This window comes from Ascaphus truei, chromosome 16 (assembly GCF_040206685.1).
Source record: "Ascaphus truei isolate aAscTru1 chromosome 16, aAscTru1.hap1, whole genome shotgun sequence".
Classification (NCBI taxonomy): Eukaryota; Metazoa; Chordata; class Amphibia; order Anura; family Ascaphidae; genus Ascaphus; species Ascaphus truei.
The window spans coordinates 25,927,552-25,948,781 of NC_134498.1; positions in this window are offsets into that span (position 1 = coordinate 25,927,552).

A 21,230-nucleotide genomic window follows, 5' to 3' on the forward strand; every position below is an offset into this window, starting at 1 on the left:
GACTAGCACCCTCTCTATCCACCTTTAAGACCCACCTTAAGACACACTTGCTTAAAGAAGCATATGAATAGCATTGTGAACATTCTGAACACATGATACATAAAGCTTGGCCCCCTGCAGACGCACTTACCAGAACTCCCTCCTACTGTCTCTGTACGTTCTCCCTACCTACCAATTAGATTGTAAGCTCCTCGGGGCAGGGACTCCTCTTCCTTAATGTTATGTTTGTCTAAAGCACTTATTCCCATGATCTGTTATTTATATTATCTGTTATTTATTCGATTACCACATGTATTACTACTGTGAAGCGCTATGTACATTAATGGCGCTATATAAATAAAGACATACAATACAATACAATACAATTGTAAGGCACTGTAATTGTTAGAATTTCAGTGTTAAGAACCATACGCACAAAGAATATTATATTATTTAGATCTAGATACAGTTGCATCCATGTAGGATATTTTTATGCTTTTTTAAAAAAAATTATTATGCAACCTTGCTACCTCATCACCCAGCCGCCTGAAACCAGCACCCTGAGTCACGGTAACCCATGCTGAGTAGCCAAACATTGCACAATATAATCTCCCTAAGAGCCGGGCAGGGAGCGTTACACACAGTTTTCCTGAGGAACGAATGATCTAAAACTTGTCAACGACTGAGCCACTGATTGAGCGACCTGTGCTGAAGCAGGGATATCCTTAAAACCTGACCTGTTAGTGGGTCTTGAGGACTGGAATTGACCACCCCCTGGTATAAAAGAATAGCACTTAATAACCAAACTCTCCTTAGTTGCTGCAGTAAATGGCAAACTTAGTGAGTGTGAAATTATATTATTAATAAAATAATAATGTTGGCAGTGTAAATGGTACTATAGGAAATGTGCGCTTATTATTTTTGATGCACATAGGAAATTCCCACCTGTCCCGGGATGAACTTCATGCAGTGACAATAGGGAATTCTGTACTTTTTTGCTCATCTTATTGGGCTATAAACACATTATTAAATAATTGTCATAATTAGTTTATTTTTACTTATTGTACTGCATAGATCAGCTAAATAGAAATGATTATCCTTAGTGCTATCTGATACTGTATTTGGTAGCTATAACAATATTACAGATGCAGCGGCCGTTATCCGAACATATCACGCGTTGTATACCTCGGAAATACCCATGTCATGACCGCGTGTCGACTCGTTTTTATCGAGGGAAAATGGCATTTCAGTGTTCTGGTTTTTAAACATCTGCAAATTGACACAGTACTGTACTGTACACATTACAATGCATTCATTTCTGCCACGGAAACGCGAAGAATTGCACCCGAAGAAATTGGGATCCATGAAATTCAAACAAAGCAACCGCATAATTGGCCGCGTGGCAAAGCAGCGCACACAAACGGCTCCGCAATATGTTCCAATAACGGCCGCTGCATCTGTAGGTTTAGGCCTATTTCCTATTAGTGTGCTATAACGTGCTTTAAAGTTTACCTGCACTATTCAGAAGTTGAGCAAGAAAAGCGCATTGCAGTGAGTGTGTTTGCATTTCAAAAGAAATGATTCTTCATGATTAGATGGCAAACATGGTGCAAATAGAGAACGAATATGTTTTGAATAAACCTTCATGCAAACTAACTTAGTAGTGGCAGGCCTCACTAGTGATCCTAATCAGACATTTATTCATTAACAATTAATGTATGATAGATTTGACCATTATCATAATGTTATATAATTGTTAAATAACGTGACTTTTTTTCAAGTTTAAAGATGAAGTTCAAATGTCACAAGGCACAGTCTAATAAAAAAATATTCATAACCAATATGTATTACATGTTCATCCGTAATTACCACGTGTTACATTTTGCATAATAGATATATAAAGCTATGTCCCACGATAACGCTGAAATTAAGCTTTCGTATCAGATATATAAATAATTCCTACACATTCCACATTGAAGGGTAAAATACAGTTCTAATGATCAATTATTAATGACATGTCATAAATGTTCACTGATTGAATAATAAAATATTGCAGTCTGTAATCTTCTGGAGGTGCATAACATATATTAGCTTCCTTATACTGCAAATGTATTCATGCTTATACCTAGGGTTGCCAGGTGGCTTCTCCAAAAATACAGGACTCAATGGTGAAAGGGGCCTCGGGTCACTAGGTCCAGGGAGGAAAATACCAGACACGTACATGTCCAGTATTACAGTACCTCTCATTTTTTACTGGACAGAATGTCCAAATACAGGACAGTCCGGTTCTATACTGGACACCTGGCAACCCTACTTATACCATATTCCAACAATAACTATAGTACCCCAGCTTTTAAAATATCACGGTAGGGCAAATCACGTCAGGTTCTCCGGATATCCCTGATTCAGCACAGGTGGTGCAATCAGTGGCTCAGTCTTTGATTGAACCACTGATTGAGCCACCTGTGCTAAAGCAAGGACTGATTGAGCCACCTGTGCTGAAGCTGGGATAACCTTAAAACCTGACCTGTTGGTCGTCCTTGAGGGCTGGAGTTGCCCACCCCTGATTTAATTGCATAAAAAACAGTGCAGCCAAACATGCTACTAATTACACTATGTTTAGAGAAAATCATTGCTACTTTCACTTGCAGGTACAGAAGAATTGGAATATACAGCGAATGTTTTGCCTTTAAGAGAACATCTAGGATATGCTAGCAATAGTCCAATAAACAGGACTGGAGTTGGCTACCCCGATTGTAGAGGTACAAATGTAACCCCTGGACTGCCCTTTCTGGCCGGGTATCTTGGGATACTGTATTGTCTGATGTATATTGCCAACATGATCAATAGAGATGAGTGCATGTGATTTGCAGGGTTTTTTTGCACTGAAAACGTTAATATTTCATTTTCAAAATGAGTTTTGGATACATTCTGTAGTATTATCAGCTTAGGGGGGGTGATACATTTATCACCTAAAATGTATGTATTCTTATAAAAGTATGCACAGGATGATGGTATCTGTATTAATTCACATACAAGAACTTGGAAACATTTGCAAAATGCTAGTGTATGTCTGCTTCCCAAATGTGTTGTTTGCAAACCGCAAGGCCTAGTTTCACCGAGCCTCTTAGGCCCAGATTTTCTAAGGGGTGCTAAGTTTCAGCATGCCTTAACTCCCATTCATTTGAATTAGAGTAAAGACATATTAAACCTTGGCACCTTTTAGCAAATCTGGGCCTAAGTTTGCGGTTAACCTAAGTTAACGCCCGTTGATCATAACATGGTATTCACTAAAGCAAATAACATGACATTAACCAAGATTTACTCCCATGAAAAGCATTATTCACTTTACAACATCCTTTATTCTATTCCTAAAAAATGCTGGGAGGGCGCTCCATCCCCAAACCTCCCCCATAACTTTTGACGAAATAGAATATGAAATAGTGGAAGTTGGTGCATACGTGGAGCGAAATTTAGAAAACATTACACAACGGTCTGAGAATTTATAAATAACACACATCCCCGACGACTTTTTGACCCCGACGCATTTTTCACCATTGTGTCCAGTATTTTTTGAGAAGCCAACTGTCAACCGTAAGCAAAACTGGCATTTTTATCTAACTGCACAAATGTATAAAGGCCCTTAGTTCTAATGTGTCCTGTATGCACCAGCTGGACAAATGTGGTCACAATCAATAGGACGAGTTAGCCAGTGTTCATGAATTCATCAAGTTAAGCATACACAAACCTGGATGAGGTGAGCTGGGAGAAACCTCTGCTTAACATCTGCACCATATGAAAAAAAAAACATCTTCTGTCTGACGCAACCAAGGCCCCAAAATGGAACGTTGCCCCCAAACATTTCTGCCTGGCTTTTTTACATACAGATCATAGGGTTGCCAGGTGTCTGGTATTGAACCGGACAGCCCAGTATTTTGCCCCTGCGTCAGGGATAAATGAAAGGTAATACCGGACATGTACAGTGGCGACACACTTTATTCTCGCTCGGCTAGTCCCGCGAATTTGGGTATACTCCGGTGTATTGAGGTTTGTGATCGTTTTCTGCCGGAGTGTATAGCGTTATTTTCCCGGCAGGGATTGAAGCATTTTATTCCGGCTGGCTGCAATACTGCAATGTCGTGTAAAAACACATGGGGGCGCTTGCGAGCTGTTCTCTTTGAAGCCGTCCCCTACAATGAATTGTAATGCAGTATATATACTGTATATATATATATATATATACTGTATAACAACAGCCCCTATAACCCCTAACACAGGGGGGCGCAAACTTTTTTCCCTGCGCCCCCCTGCCGGCGGTCCCCTCTCTTCCGCGCCCCCCCTAACCACCAATGACCTGCCCTTCGGCGTAATGACATCACGTTGTCATAGCAACGTGACGTCACATGACCTCGCGGCGTCACTTTGACGCCGCGTTGCCATGGCGACGCAAGAAGGAAGCCGCCGGAGTCACGGGTAAGTATGGTTTACAGAGGCCCTGCAGCTCCCCTGGCACTTAATTTAAGTGCCTTCGGGAAGTGCGCGGGGCCTCTGTAAACCCCGCGCGACCCACCGGCAGTCTCGCGCCCCCCTGGGGGTCGCGCCCCACAGTTTGCGCACCGCTGCCCTAACATATAGTACTGTACACATGCTTGGTTTAACAGGCCGCGATCACATGATCGGGACCTTTAAACGCAGAGGGATACCGGCACCTCATAAAGGGGTCTGTATCTCGGGAAGCAGGGGGTCCCCGGACCTGAAACCAGTGCGGTTCAGCTCCCGAGACCCTCTGCACATCTACACTATAAATAAAAATGTATTTAAAATCATTTTTAATGTGCCGATTTTTGCGCAGAGAGAGAGCAGCGGATCTCTCTCTGCTGCACACACATCTCGCCCCCGCCGGCCCATAGTATCATTTATGTGCAAATACAGTACTGTACAGTATGTGTATGTTAGGGGTTATAGGGGTTGTTGTTATGCAATATATATATATATATATATATATATATATATATATATATATATATATATACAGTATATATACACCATTACAAGTCATGAATTTATGCCATCTGGTGGACACGCGAAGCATTGCAGCCTATTAAATCCTGATCATTATCATTTAACAGATCAGCCGCCCGTCAGCCAGGCATGAACCGTGGCTGGGAAGGCAAACGCAACGCGGCTTGTCAGAGGTGAGGAGCGGCGCATTCCAGGTATCTGCCAGGTACAAACTGGTAATTTGCTCGAATAAAGTGTGTCGCAGCAGTATGTGTCTGTTATTACCTCTCTCCGAATGTAGGGTGGCTGCGGGGGGGATCGGCAGCCGGTCAGAGCAGTTGCTGCCGGCCCCGGCTTATACCCAGCTTCAGGCTTTTCCATGACTGTCTGTCCCATGATGAGATGTCTGAAGCGCGCCAGGTCTCTCTGGTGTCAGCGCCGGAAGTCAGCTGGGCTTCCGGTGCATGCCGGCGTGAAAGGGAGGCCCGGCGCACGTCGGCATCAGACACCTCGGCGTGGGACAGAATGAGGGAGCAGCAGCAACCAAACCCCAACCCCCCATAGCCATTTTTATATGTATTGGGGAGGGTGGGTGTATGTTTTTAATTTTTTTATATATATGTGTATATACATCTCGCTACATCTGTATAGGGCTTGCCAGGTGGCTTCTCCAAAAATAATGGACACAATCATAAAATATGCGACCCCCTCCCATACATATTAAAAAAATACACCCCCCAATACATATATATATACACCCCCCAATACATATAAAAATATACACCCAACCCCTCAATACATATAAAAATATACACTTATATATATATATATATATATGTATTGGGGTGTATTTTTTTTAATATGTATGGGGGGGTCGCATATTTTACGATTGTGTCCATTATTTTTGGAGAAGCCATCTGGCAACCCTATACAGATGTAGCCAGACGTTTTCGGCATTGGAGTAAGTTGAGGTCACACGACCATCGTGGTACCGGTGCCAGAGGATTAACCCTCAGGGAGGGGTCTGATCTAGAAGCATGGACCCCCCACAGTGTGACAATGGCAGACACGGTCTCGGGCACCGCTGATGCCACAGCTCCAAAGATATTACGTCTCGCTACATCTGTATCCCCTTAAAGCAGCAGAACAAGACAACACTTTTTTTTTATAGGTTTGAAGCAGGGGGTCTCTGGAGCTGAACCGTAATAATCTCAGCTCTGGGGACCTCCCTGTTTCCCGAGATACTTAACTCAGAATGGGGTACCAGTAGCAACTCCAGCTGGGCTAGTTGGAGTTATCGAAATGGCGGCTTAAATATCCTGCATCTCCTGGGCCAATAAGAAGCCATGATGTCATCCCTTGCAGCTTCCTATTAGCTCACGTGATACGGGACATTTAACCTGCAATGAGATACGGGCACTCCTTTCAGAGGTAAGTACTGTATCTCAGGAAGCAGGAGATGAAATGAATGCGGTTCAGCTCCGGAGACCTCCTGTTTAAAACCTATTTAAAGAAAAACATGTTCTGATACTTCATGCTTTTATTTCTCTGCTCTTGCGTGCAGGGAAGGGAGTTTGCAGATGTAGAGCTCCTCCTTTATCCTCCCAACTCTGAAGGAATTCAAACTATAGTACAGTAAAAACTTCACTTTTACAAACTCTGCCATACCTATAAGGGAGTTGTAGCAATTTAAACTGCATTAGTGCAATCTAGTGCTCCTGATATTGAAGCAGAAAGTAGCTGCTATTGAGGGTTTGTGTCCATTGCTTTCACCCTTAGAATGTTAGAAGTTAGAATGACTAGAAAACAAACTTGGCTGAACAATTACTTCAACAATATATAATGGCAAGCAATAGTTTTTTGGACTTTACTTTAATGGAGAAATGCATTTTTAATATATTTTTGGATATAGTAAATTATAGACGCTCTTCAATCTAGTATAATGTCAAAGAATAATTTACAGGCTTGTCAAGGATCTCTCTGAGCCACAGGCATCTATTCTAAGTTCATTCCAGGCCCCCATTCTGCCTCCAAAATCGATTAATTCTCTATTCTGCGCTGACATTTCTAGCAACAAAGTTGAAATTAGCAAACTTTGCTCGAAGGGTTTTTTTTTTCCAGAATAAAATGTATATATTTCTGTAAAATTGAAGCGACTTGTTAGAAAGTGAGTTTGTCCTACAGAGCAATACTAATGTGAGAGAGGCGATGTCACTGAAATAACTTTTATTTAACATCTTCGCTTTTAACTCAACCATTTCATCCAACTCCAATGTATGACGATTTGACGCCTTAGTTTTAAAGAGTTAGTAAATGTCTACAATCAATATGGTTCAAGGAGGATTTTTCACACAAACTGTGAAATCCAGGAATAACAGGATTACACGGGACAATTGGTTTTATTTTCGGCCAGTTCCGACTGGCATTGCGGCAACTTCGCCTTCAGTGCCACGTACAGAATTAATGTGGATAATCACGTTGTCCCAAAGGACTGGCTGGACTAATTGAAAAAAGTAAACCCAAACACACACATGTAAAAAATAAATACGTATTAACCCCATTGTAGCCACAAGGTCATCAGTGGCCTTGATGATTTCAAGACTAAAAGGGGAATCTTTTATATAACATCCTACATTAACAACACTCTCCGACTTACTGTATTTGTAAACTGCAATTATTTGGACTGAATTATATGCTGGTATAATGGGTGAAACATTGGTTGACGTGAGTTCTAGTAAGTGTATTCAGATGAGGGAAATGTCACCAGTGGAGTACCTTAGGGATCTGTACTGGGACCAGAGTACTTTATTCTTTAATATCTTTATTAGTGACAATTTAAATGGTCTAGAAGGGAGGAAGGGAAAGGGTGGTACATGGGAGATAAACAAAATAATTAAGGATTTAGGTACAGTACATGAAAATAATGGTCAAGAGTGTGTCAACTACAATTTAATGCCAAAAAGTGCAAAATCCTGCAGTTGGTTACATAATTCCTCTCTTGTCACATGTTTGACTACTCATCAGCTTGTGTGCTGAGTTAGCATAGCTCACTCTCTCTCTGTCACATGTTTACCATATATAGAGTTGTTTACTGCAAAAGAAGTGTGACGCATCAGTTTTAGTATGCATTTTGCTACAACACAGCACTGATTGGATGAAGCCTAACACAAAATACTATAAATAAGAGCCTAGGCAGGGGATATTGCCAGAAGCTTCTCCACGGACCGTGCTGGTGCCCTGGCCAAGAATTCCCCTCGCTATCTCGGGATCAGACTAGACTGATTGGGGCTTCCCCGGCTGGTTGGAGCATTGTTTTTTCCAGTCGTTTTCTGTTAAGCTATACAAGCTGTAACTGAGAACATAACCGAAGCTAAGTAAAATCCCTTTTTGATTACATCTCTAAGACTGTTTACTGACTCAGAGTATGCAAGTTATTGTCTGAATCCAGAATCTTTGCATTACAATTCCAGAGGCAGAATACAGGAATAAATACACTATATTATCAACAACTATTGTACTTAGGAGGCATTATTTTCAATTGACATACTGTATGTAGGCAAGCAATGTAACAAAGCAATGGGGAAGTAGTAGGTTCTCTGGGGCAGTGGAGGACTGGAATTAAATTTTAGCTTGTAACTTTTCACCGGTGAATTAGGCATTCAACAAAGATCCGGGGAAGAGACACATGTGAAGGTGCGTTCCTCGTGCCATGACCAATTATTTCTTCCCTATCCAGCTTCCAATTTTTACAGAGCTGGACCTTTCTGTCCTATGTTGAACCTTTATAAAGTACTCCTTTCATGGTATTGTAAATTATTGGAACAAATGTTAAAAATGGCATTAAAAAGATGCAAAATGTTACTTCAAAAGTGACATTGTTAGAGTTACAATCTATATGCCGAGATGGAGGGGGCCCTATTTTAATATTAATACCCCTTGACGTATATACTTCCCAAAACACTTATCTATATAACAGGTGGACAACACTGAACACACCTGAGTTACCTGGGAAATATGCACATTTGACTCGTTTGGCTGTATTTTGTATATTCGAATTGGCTTTTTTTCCCCAGATATTTTTTCCACATGTTGTATACAGTATATGCGATGTTTTGGGAGGCACAGTATTTAAGTCAATAGGACACTCTGTTTTCCCTATCTCTATCCCACACTCCCTCTATTCATCTCTCCCACAATCCCCCTCTATCCCTCTATCCCACACTCTCACCCTCTGTCCCACACTCTCTCTCTCTCTGTCCCTCCCTCTCTCTTCCCAAGCTCCCTCTCTTTCTCTTTCCCAAGCTCTCCCTGTCTCTCTTTCTGTTCCACGCTCTCCCTCTCTCTCTCTGTCCCATACTCTCACTCTCTGTCCGCCGCTCTCACTCCCTCTCTCTGTCCAAAGCTCTCACTCCCTCTCTCTGTCCCACGCTCTCTCGCTTTGTCCCTTTCCAGTGAAATTCTTTGCAAGTTTTCAAGGAATACAAGATTTAGCGCCCATTATCAAAATGTACAATAAATATGTAAAAATTCTCCTTCACATTCTCCATAATCTTGGTATTCGTAACAAAGCTCTATCCTTGATCTCCTCTTACCTCTCCCATCGTACTTTGTATCTCTTTTGCTAACACCTCCTCCTCTATCGATCTCTCTGTGGGGGTACCCAAGGACTCTGTCCTGGGACCTCTCCTCTTTTCTCTTTACCCACTCTCTCTAGGTGACCTAATCACATCTCTTGGTTTCAACTATCACCTCTATGCTGACGACACACATTACTTTTCAACCCCTGACCTTACACCTGCTGTACAGACCAAAGTTTCTGAATGTCTCTCTGCAATATCATCCTGGATGGCCCTCCACAAATTTAAACTTAACATGTCTAAAACAGAGCTCCTCATATTTCATCTCAATCCTGACCCTGCTACCTCCTTATACATTACTGTTGGAAGTACTATCATTCACCCAGTACCGCAAGCACGCTGCCTAGGGGTCACGCTCAACTCCTCTCCTACATTCAAAAAGTATCTAAAACCTGTCACTATTTCCTCTGCAATATTACCAAGATACGCCCTTCCCTCTGTTGTTCCACTGCAAAAACTCTGGCACAGGCCCTCATTCTCTCCCGTCTCGATTGCTGTAACCTCCTGCTGTCCGGCCTTCCTGCCTCTCACCTGTCTCCCGTACAATCTATCTTAAACGCTGCTGCCAGAATCACTCTACTCTTTCCTAAATCTGTCTCAGCGTCTCCCCTCCTGAAATCCCTCTCCTGGCTTCACACTCAATTCTCCTCCTCACTTTTAAAGCTTTACACTCTTCTGCCCCTCCTTACATCTCAGCCCTAATTTCTCGCTATGCGCCATACCGAACCTTATGTTCTGCTCAAGGATGTCTTCTCTCTACCCCCTTTGTATCTAAAGCCCTCTCCCACCTTAAACCTTTCTCACTGACTGCCCCACACCTCTGGAAAGCCCTTCCCCTCAATACCCGACTAGCACCATCTCTATCCACCTTTAAGACCCACCTTTAAGACCCACCTTTAAGACCCACCTTTAAGACCCACCTTTAAGACCCACCTTTAAGACCCACCTTTAAGACCCACCTTTAAGACCCACCTTTAAGACCCACCTTTAAGACCCACCTTTAAGACCCACCTTTAAGACCCACCTTTAAGACCCACCTTTAAGGCCCACCTTTTAGGCCCACCTTTAAGGCCCACCTTTAAGGTCCACCTTTAAGACCCACCTTTAAGGTCCACCTTTAAGACCCACCTTTAAGACCCACCTTTAAGACCCACCTTAAAACACACTTGCTTAACGTAGCATATGAGTAGCTCCGTGGCTGATTCTATACACCTCATACATAAACCTTGGCCCCTTGCAGACGCACTTACCAGAACGCACTCCTAATGTCTCTGTATGTTATTCCTACCTCCAAATTGGAGTGTAAGCTCTTCGGAGCAGGGACTCCTTTTCCTAACTGTCTCTTTTATGTCTGATGTGCTTCTTCCCATGATCTGTTATTTGTATTATTTGTTATTTATATGATTGTCACGTGTATTACTGCTGTGAAGCGCTATGTACATTAATGGCGCTTTAGAAATAAAGATATACATACATAGAATTATTTGCAAGCCGCTTTTGAACACATTCGCACAACGTAGCGGGTGCATAAATAGAATCACCATTAAAGACGGGCGATTTTCACCCTTTTTTGTTCTTGAAAACGTTTGCAGTGATTCAAAAGTTCGTAACACGTTTGCTTAATGTTATAATAAAGTCAATGGGCATTGCATTTCCACTTAATTTCACTTACTTTAGCTTTCGCTCAACTTTAAAACACAAACACATCTCTAATCACAATAAGTGCCAGTTGGACATCGGAGAGACGCAGAACACTGACATGGACTACATACAGTAGAACAGGGGCGGCCAACTCCAGTCCTCAAGGGCCACCAACTGGTCAGGTATTAAGGTGATAGCAGCACAGGTGGCTCCATCAGTAGCTCAGTCACAATGATTGAGCCACCTGTGCTGAAGCAGGGATATTCCTAATACCTGGCCTCTAGGTGTCCCTTGAGGACTGGAGTTGGCCACCCCTGCAGTAGATTGACTGTGCTTTGATTATCTTGTTGGTATTTAGACATTGGTTTATACTTTAAATACACAGTTATCACCTTACATAAAAAACATATCGATTGAAGTTTTTCTCCTTTGTGGTGTAGCCTGTCTTTCGGATTTATGTAGCTACTAATTGCTCAATGACAGCATTGTGAAAACTAGTGGCAAATCTGTGTGATTCTTACCTGTCTGTGCCTCCGGCATGATAACAACGGTCTGATTTGCATCGCTTCCTCACCTGTCAGTGCTACTGCACCGACACACTTTATTCGAGCAAATACCCGGTATGTACCTGGCAGATACCTGGAATGCGCCGCTCCTCACCTCTGACAAGCCCCGTTGCGTTTGCCTTCCCAGCCTGGGTTCATGCCTGGCTGACGGGCGGCTGATCTGTTAAATGATAATGATTAGGATTTAATAGGCTGCAATGCTTCGCGTGTCTACCAGATGGCATAAATTCATGAATTGTAATGCAGTATATATATATATACTGTGCAGTATTGCAGCCAGCGGGAATAAAATGCTTCAATCCCTGCTTGGAAAATACCTCAATGCACTCGGGCAGAAAACAGTCACAAACCTCAATACACCCGGGTATACCCGAATTCGTGGGACTAGCCGAGCTCGAATAAAGTGTGTCGCCAGTGTATATGAAAAAACAGACGTTTCGTCAAACTTTGCCCTTAGTAAGTAATACATTTTAGGTACTGAAATGTCACACATTCCCTGTGTGTGGTTGTGTAGTATCTTATTGTTTATCCATCTGGCTATAGCACATCAAAATGTTTCCGGCACCGTGGCAAGCTGCGCTCACGCGACCACGGCTCCCAAGGCTTTGGCGAGGAGTCTATTCCGGAAGCATGGACCCCCGCAGTATGACCGCGGCACAGACGGTCTCTGGAGTCGCGGCTTGCGATCTTCACCATTATTACGAAATGTTACAGAAATTCTGGGATACTTGGAAATATGTTATGTTATTTTATGGCAAATGCTACCATCAACATCTGTATAAAGTCCAAACCAGTCCTGTTTTTAAGTGTACACTTACCAAAATTTAAAATCTAGCCTTTAATAATCAATCCTTAAAACATATATTACCAATATATAAATGTGAAAACATATAAAAATAGATTAAATAAATATCTAGTGCAACCAAACAGTCTTAATATATGTGCTCAATGCTGGAAAGTAAAAGACTGCACGGATGCTTATCAGCCTGAGTGAGCAAGAAAGCCCACTACCACATTGATCAGCCTAATGAATAATAACCTTCATAAGGGTGGTTGGCTCAAAGTCATAAGCAGAACCTAGACTAGTACTGCAAGTCCTGCCTGGCCACTACCCTATATATATATATAGTTTGCTGATCTAATGAATGGCTGCCTAGTACTGTATTAAAACACCCCCATGAAGGGGGCTGACATCATCAAACACGCGTCCAACGCGCGTTTCCCTCCTGCTACGGAGCTTCGTCAGGGACAAAATTTGCAATGGGGCTCTTACGGACGCTATTTATGGCATATGGTTACCATGGTAACTCAATCAGCGTTCCGTGCCTGCGCCTGCGCACACTTGCGCTGGCGTTACTACCTTAAACACATCTGGCTCACCTTTAACAATAATTGACACCTCGCTGCTGTCACAGACTCCTAGGATATATCAGACCATTGCCAAACTGGGGATGGAGTCTAATAAGTACCATCCCTCTAAGGCATATCGATCTAGTCCATTCGGAGCATGCGCATTCGCAATTAGTTCCTCTCAGGCTATCAGCAGACGCATGCGCATTACCAATAGCTGGAGAGGGTAAATAAATAAATAAAGAAAATAAAATAAAGAAAATAAAGAAAAGAAAACAGCGCATGCGTGAGCACTTAGTCAAAATCACCCCTGCGCCAGTTAGAGTCAGTGCGCATGCGTTGACACTTAGGCAGTCTTTGTCTTTGGCAGAAATAAAACTTAGTGCGCATGCGTGACCAATTGAAGTTATTTTCGCCATGATAGCGGCAATTGGATGTGGTTCAGTGCGCATGCGTTTCAACTTGCCCACAACCGCGACGGCGATGGATAGAGCCAATACGCATGCGCTGGTACTTAGATAATTTCTCGAGCGCACAGATAGAGACTAATGCGCATGCGTGGCCACTTGAAGTTATTTTCGCCGTGATAGCGGCAATTGAATGTAGTTCAGTGCGCATGCGTTGCAACTTGCCCGCAACTGCGACGGCAATAGATAGAGCCAGTAGGCATGCGCTGACACTTAGAAACTTTCACGTGCGCACAGATACTAATGAGCATGCGTGGCCACTTAGAAAAATTACAGAAATTCCTTAATGTCATTTTGTCAGAGTATCGGCAAATGAATTACGTCCATGTGCATGCGTGGTCACTTAGAGTAAATCATAGGGTGACCCAAATGTCAGGCGTATGTGGAGTGTAGACAGCTTAGAGAGGTAAATTCAGAGACAGATATGTACAGTAGTTTGCCCCAATTGAAGTGCTGAGACGTCATTGGATACAGTATGAAGTGATGGAATAAAATGAAATTGAATAAACTGAAGCACATTTATACCAAAATTCCCATAGAATGACATATATCTGTGATTCAATGCCACATTTATTATGAACCCTAGTAAAGAATAAAAAATGATAAATAAAGTGGGTTCATGAATAGGTAATACAGTCACTAATTGTGTAAGTAAATATACAGTAATCATTTTAATGAATACAAAACCATGGTTGGCTGGCATGACATGGAAGGCAGGGGTATTGCAGGTGGGTATGATGTATGATAACTGTACACACAGTATAATGACACACTAATGGATACGGTAGATAATCTAAGTGTCTGCGAGATAGTAGGCGGGAGGTAACGCACACCAGAGATATGCCGACACTCAAATAAAAGGGGTGAATGTAAAACCTTCATTGAGGCCATGAGGACTTTGTGTCCTTAGTTTGTAGATCCATTCAGCTTCTATTCTCAAGAGCATCTGATCTACATTTCCCCCTCGTACTGGGCACTTAAGCTGGTAGATGCCCATAAATCTTAAACTATCAGCATCTCCTTCGTGGAATTGAGTAACGTGCCTCGCCACTGGCGTTTCGGCAGAATGTTTCACGGAGTTTATATGCTCAAGAATCCGCCTCCGTAGCTGCCTCGTGGTTTTACCGACGTACCTCTTCCCACATTTGCATGTGAGAAGGTATATCACATTGGTACTGCGACAATTAATAAAGCTGTCAATGTTATATTGCTGTGTACAGTCAATGTTGTCAAAGGACTTGGCTAGAGTTACATATTTGCAGGCCTTACAACCCTGACATCTGTACATTCCTTTGATAGGACTGAGCCAAGTTTCCACTTTGGCACGCTGGTGGTGACTGTGCATCAGTCTGTCACGTATATTTTTGGCTCTCCTACTGGTGATTGTTGGTCTCTCTCCAATCACCTTAACCAAATCGACATCAGAGGAAAGCAGGTGCCAGTGACGGGCGAAGATTCTTTTAATAGCCCACCAGCGTTTGTTATAAGTGCCAATACATCGAATGATGTTATCTTTTTTCTTAGAGGTATTGGTGGTCAGTAGGGAGTCTCTATCACTATGGAGTGCTCTGTGATAGGCCCTATTTAGTGTCTTAATCTTGTATCCACGACTCAAGAATCGTTCTCTTAATTCCTTTGATTGAGTAATAAATTGCTCAATTGTGGAGCAATTCCTGCGTAGGCGGAGATACTGCCCAGTGGGGATGCCCGAGATGAGACTTGGCGGATGTTGACTTTGTGCCTGTAGCAAACTATTGGTAGCAGTGCTTTTCCTGTATACCTTAGTTTGAATATTGCGTTCTGCATCCACATAAATATTCAGGTCCAGGAAGGTAATTGTTGTCCTGCTAAAGACAGTTGTTAGTCTCAGGTTCAGTGTGTTGTTATTCAGGTGTTCCACAAACTGAAGTAAAAGATTTTCTGGGCCATCCCATAATAATAGGATATCATCTATGTATCTGATCCATAGTAGAATATGGTCAGTATACACAGATGACTCCTCTTTGAACACATGGACAAATTCCCACCAGCCCAGGTACAGATTAGCGTATGTGGGAGCGCATGCTGTTCCCATTGCTGTACCCTGGGTCTGGTGGTAGTATATCCCGTCAAAAACAAAGTAATTATGGGTAAGGACAAAGGATAACAAATCCAAGACGAAGTTATTATGTGTGTTGAATCTGCAGTCCCGTGATCTAAGAAAATGCTTCACGGCTCCTAGGCCATTCTCGTGGATAATTGAGGTATATAAAGATTCGACATCTAAACTCACGAGAATGGTCTCTGGGGAGATGTTGATACCATTCAATCTTTTGAGGGTATCTTTAGTATCTTGTACATATGATGGAAGACTGATCACGAAATCCCTCAGCACTTTATCCAAGTAGATACTGCTCCCCTCTGATAGACAGTTGTTGCCCGAGACAATAGGGCGTCCCGGGGGGGATGATAGTCTTTTATGTACCTTCGGCAAGGTGTAAAATGTTGCCACTGTTGGTGATTTTGGGTACATAAAGTCATATTCTTGTCTACTTATCATATCTCGGTCAAGTGCGTCCTGCAGAATGATCAAGAGATCTCTTTTATATTTTGAGGTAGGGCTGCTCTCAAGAGTCTCATAGCAGTCCTTATCACTCAGTAGTCTCTTATTCTCCTTAACATAGGCGTCAGTGTCTTGAATGACAATGTTGCCACCCTTATCGGATGGCTTTATGACAAAGGATTTGTCACGCATGAGTTGTTGTAATCCCTTCCTTTCCTCGGGTGTGAGATTGTCAGTTGACCTACAATGTTTGGGTTCAGCTTCTAAATCCCTGGTCACACATGAAATGAATAGATCAACCGCAGGGCAAATACTCAGTGGGGGAGTGAAATGGCTTTTATTTTTCAGATGGGTAAAGGGGCCAGTGATATCAGTGTCATTGGAGATATTTTGTTCGAATAGATGTATCAAATCATCAAGATTTTGCTTATCTTGAACACTTAAACCAGCAGTTAGCTCATTTTCATTTGTCCTTTTGACATGGAATTTATGCAACAGTAGTCTCCTACCAAAGAGATTAAGGTCTTTCACCCACTCGAAAAGATTAAAGTCTGAGGTAGGGGCAAAGGAAAGTCCCTTCTTTAGTAGAGTGAGTTGTTCATCACTAAAGGTAAATTTAGAGAGATTGAAGATCTGTAGGGCATCTGTTGGATCAATGGGCATATCTACACTTATTGCGTGGGTGGCAGGGGATTTTTGTTTGTTGCCCTTAGTGTTCTTTTTTCCCCTGCGGGTTTTGCGCTTAGTTGTGTTTGTGCTAAAAAAACAACTTTATTTCCTTTTTGTATTCTTTTACCACGACCTTTAGATTGGCCTTGAGTTCATGTGGCCGATTGTTCGCCCTCAGACATATCTGTCTCAGAGGAAGAATATTCAGTGTAATTACCCATTCTCCTAGATCTTTTAGGAAACCTATAAACAGTACCTTGCTCATAGTCATTACTATCGCGGAGAAACTTGATATGCTTCCTCTCCTTTAGATCTCTTTTAAATTTTTCCATGTTTGTCTCTAACTGGCGCTCCATCTCCTCAAATTCTTGAAGTTTATTGTATTTGCCAAGGTCCTTCAAACTATTATCCAGGTCTTTATTTGTGACATCTAAACGTGCTTTTTCGTGTTCAATCAGTAATGTCATCAACTGTTGAGAACAATTAGTTAGGATACCCTCCCATTTGTTAATAAATTCCGTCGATGTAATGTAATAGGCAGGGCTAACTCTCATTCTCAGCCCGCGTGGGATCATATTAGTCTCTAGATACTTCTGTAGACTCGTAATCTCCCACCAGACTTGTGACTGAGTTCTTAGTAGTTTAGAGATATCACGGAAATAGTTGATTATATCCTGATCTGTGCCTGGTGACCCTAATGGTATAGTTGAGAACACGTTTCTAGCCTCATCCTGCCAGCCAGAGATATCCATACCTCCAGTCAAATAGCCTGCCATGGTTTGTATGGATAAAGGATCAACACCCAAGAAGGGGCTTTAAAAGATACCCCAGTAGAACCAATTGCACAAAAGGCGGGGGGTAAGGGAGTGATCGACTAAACCATACTAAATGTGTATTAGTGTAATAATAATAATAATACAATTGATAATGAAAGGTAGGTGCAACTGTGAACTGAAGTGAATCAGAAAAAACGAGGGGTACAATGGTTTGTACACCAAAAGAAATTCACTTAAATGCACACTTACCAAAATTTAAAATCTAGCCTTTAATAATCAATCCTTAAAACATATATTACCAATATATAAATGTGAAAACATATAAAAATAGATTAAATAAATATCTAGTGCAACCAAACAGTCTTAATATATGTGCTCAATGCTGGAAAGTAAAAGACTGCACGGATGCTTATCAGCCTGAGTGAGCAAGAAAGCCCACTACCACATTGATCAGCCTAATGAATAATAACCTTCATAAGGGTGGTTGGCTCAAAGTCATAAGCAGAACCTAGACTAGTACTGCAAGTCCTGCCTGGCCACTACCCTATATATATATATAGTTTGCTGATCTAATGAATGGCTGCCTAGTACTGTATTAAAACACCCCCATGAAGGGGGCTGACATCATCAAACACGCGTCCAACGCGCGTTTCCCTCCTGCTACGGAGCTTCGTCAGGGACAAAATTTGCAATGGGGCTCTTACGGACGCTATTTATGGCATATGGTTACCATGGTAACTCAATCAGCGTTCCGTGCCTGCGCCTGCGCACACTTGCGCTGGCGTTACTACCTTAAACACATCTGGCTCACCTTTAACAATAATTGACACCTCGCTGCTGTCACAGACTCCTAGGATATATCAGACCATTGCCAAACTGGGGATGGAGTCTAATAAGTACCATCCCTCTAAGGCATATCGATCTAATCCATTCGGAGCATGCGCATTCGCAATTAGTTCCTCTCAGGCTATCAGCAGACGCATGCGCATTACCAATAGCTGGAGAGGGTAAATAAATAAATAAAGAAAATAAAATAAAGAAAATAAAGAAAAGAAAACAGCGCATGCGTGAGCACTTAGTCAAAATCACCCCTGCGCCAGTTAGAGTCAGTGCGCATGCGTTGACACTTAGGCAGTCTTTGTCTTTGGCAGAAATAAAACTTAGTGCGCATTGCAAATTTTGTCCCTGACGAAGCTCCGTAGCAGGAGGGAAACGCGCGTTGGACGCGTGTTTGATGATGTCAGCCCCCTTCATGGGGGTGTTTTAATACAGTACTAGGCAGCCATTCATTAGATCAGCAAACTATATATATATATAGGGTAGTGGCCAGGCAGGACTTGCAGTACTAGTCTAGGTTCTGCTTATGACTTTGAGCCAACCACCCTTATGAAGGTTATTATTCATTAGGCTGATCAATGTGGTAGTGGGCTTTCTTGCTCACTCAGGCTGATAAGCATCCGTGCAGTCTTTTACTTTCCAGCATTGAGCACATATATTAAGACTGTTTGGTTGCACTAGATATTTATTTAATCTATTTTTATATGTTTTCACATTTATATATTGGTAATATATGTTTTAAGGATTGATTATTAAAGGCTAGATTTTAAATTTTGGTAAGTGTGCATTTAAGTGAATTTCTTTTGGTGTACAAACCATTGTACCCCTCGTTTTTTCTGATTCACTTCAGTTCACAGTTGCACCTACCTTTCATTATCAATTGTATTATTATTATTATTACACTAATACACATTTAGTATGGTTTAGTCGATCACTCCCTTACCCCCCGCCTTTTGTGCAATTGGTTCTACTGGGGTATCTTTTAAAGCCCCTTCTTGGGTGTTGATCCTTTATCCATACAAACCATGGCAGGCTATTTGACTGGAGGTATGGATATCTCTGGCTGGCAGGATGAGGCTAGAAACGTGTTCTCAACTATACCATTAGGGTCACCAGGCACAGATCAGGATATAATCAACTATTTCCGTGATATCTCTAAACTACTAAGAACTCAGTCACAAGTCTGGTGGGAGATTACGAGTCTACAGAAGTATCTAGAGACTAATATGATCCCACGCGGGCTGAGAATGAGAGTTAGCCCTGCCTATTACATTACATCGACGGAATTTATTAACAAATGGGAGGGTATCCTAACTAATTGTTCTCAACAGTTGATGACATTACTGATTGAACACGAAAAAGCACGTTTAGATGTCACAAATAAAGACCTGGATAATAGTTTGAAGGACCTTGGCAAATACAATAAACTTCAAGAATTTGAGGAGATGGAGCGCCAGTTAGAGACAAACATGGAAAAATTTAAAAGAGATCTAAAGGAGAGGAAGCATATCAAGTTTCTCCGCGATAGTAATGACTATGAGCAAGGTACTGTTTATAGGTTTCCTAATAGATCTAGGAGAATGGGTAATTACACTGAATATTCTTCCTCTGAGACAGATATGTCTGAGGGCGAACAATCGGCCACAAGAACTCAAGGCCAATCTAAAGGTCGTGGTAAAAGAATACAAAAAGGAAATAAAGTTGTTTTTTTAGCACAAACACAACTAAGCGCAAAACCCGCAGGGGAAAAAAGAACACTAAGGGCAACAAACAAAAATCCCCTGCCACCCACGCAATAAGTGTAGATATGCCCATTGATCCAACAGATGCCCTACAGATCTTCAATCTCTCTAAATTTACCTTTAGTGATGAACAACTCACTCTACTAAAGAAGGGACTTTCCTTTGCCCCTACCTCAGACTTTAATCTTTTCGAGTGGGTGAAAGACCTTAATCTCTTTGGTAGGAGACTACTGTTGCATAAATTCCATGTCAAAAGGACAAATGAAAATGAGCTAACTGCTGGTTTAAGTGTTCAAGATAAGCAAAATCTTGATGATTTGATACATCTATTCGAACAAAATATCTCCAATGACACTGATATCACTGGCCCCTTTACCCATCTGAAAAATAAAAGCCATTTCACTCCCCCACTGAGTATTTGCCCTGCGGTTGATCTATTCATTTCATGTGTGACCAGGGATTTAGAAGCTGAACCCAAACATTGTAGGTCAACTGACAATCTCACACCCGAGGAAAGGAAGGGATTACAACAACTCATGCGTGACAAATCCTTTGTCATAAAGCCATCCGATAAGGGTGGCAACATTGTCATTCAAGACACTGACGCCTATGTTAAGGAGAATAAGAGACTACTGAGTGATAAGGACTGCTATGAGACTCTTGAGAGCAGCCCTACCTCAAAATATAAAAGAGATCTCTTGATCATTCTGCAGGACGCACTTGACCGAGATATGATAAGTAGACAAGAATATGATTTTATGTACCCAAAATCACCAACAGTGGCAACATTTTACACCTTGCCGAAGGTACATAAAAGACTATCATCCCCCCCGGGACGCCCTATTGTCTCGGGCAACAACTGTCTATCAGAGGGGAGCAGTATCTACTTGGATAAAGTGCTGAGGGATTTCGTGATCAGTCTTCCATCATATGTACAAGATACTAAAGATACCCTCAAAAGATTGAATGGTATCAACATCTCCCCAGAGACCATTCTCGTGAGTTTAGATGTCGAATCTTTAT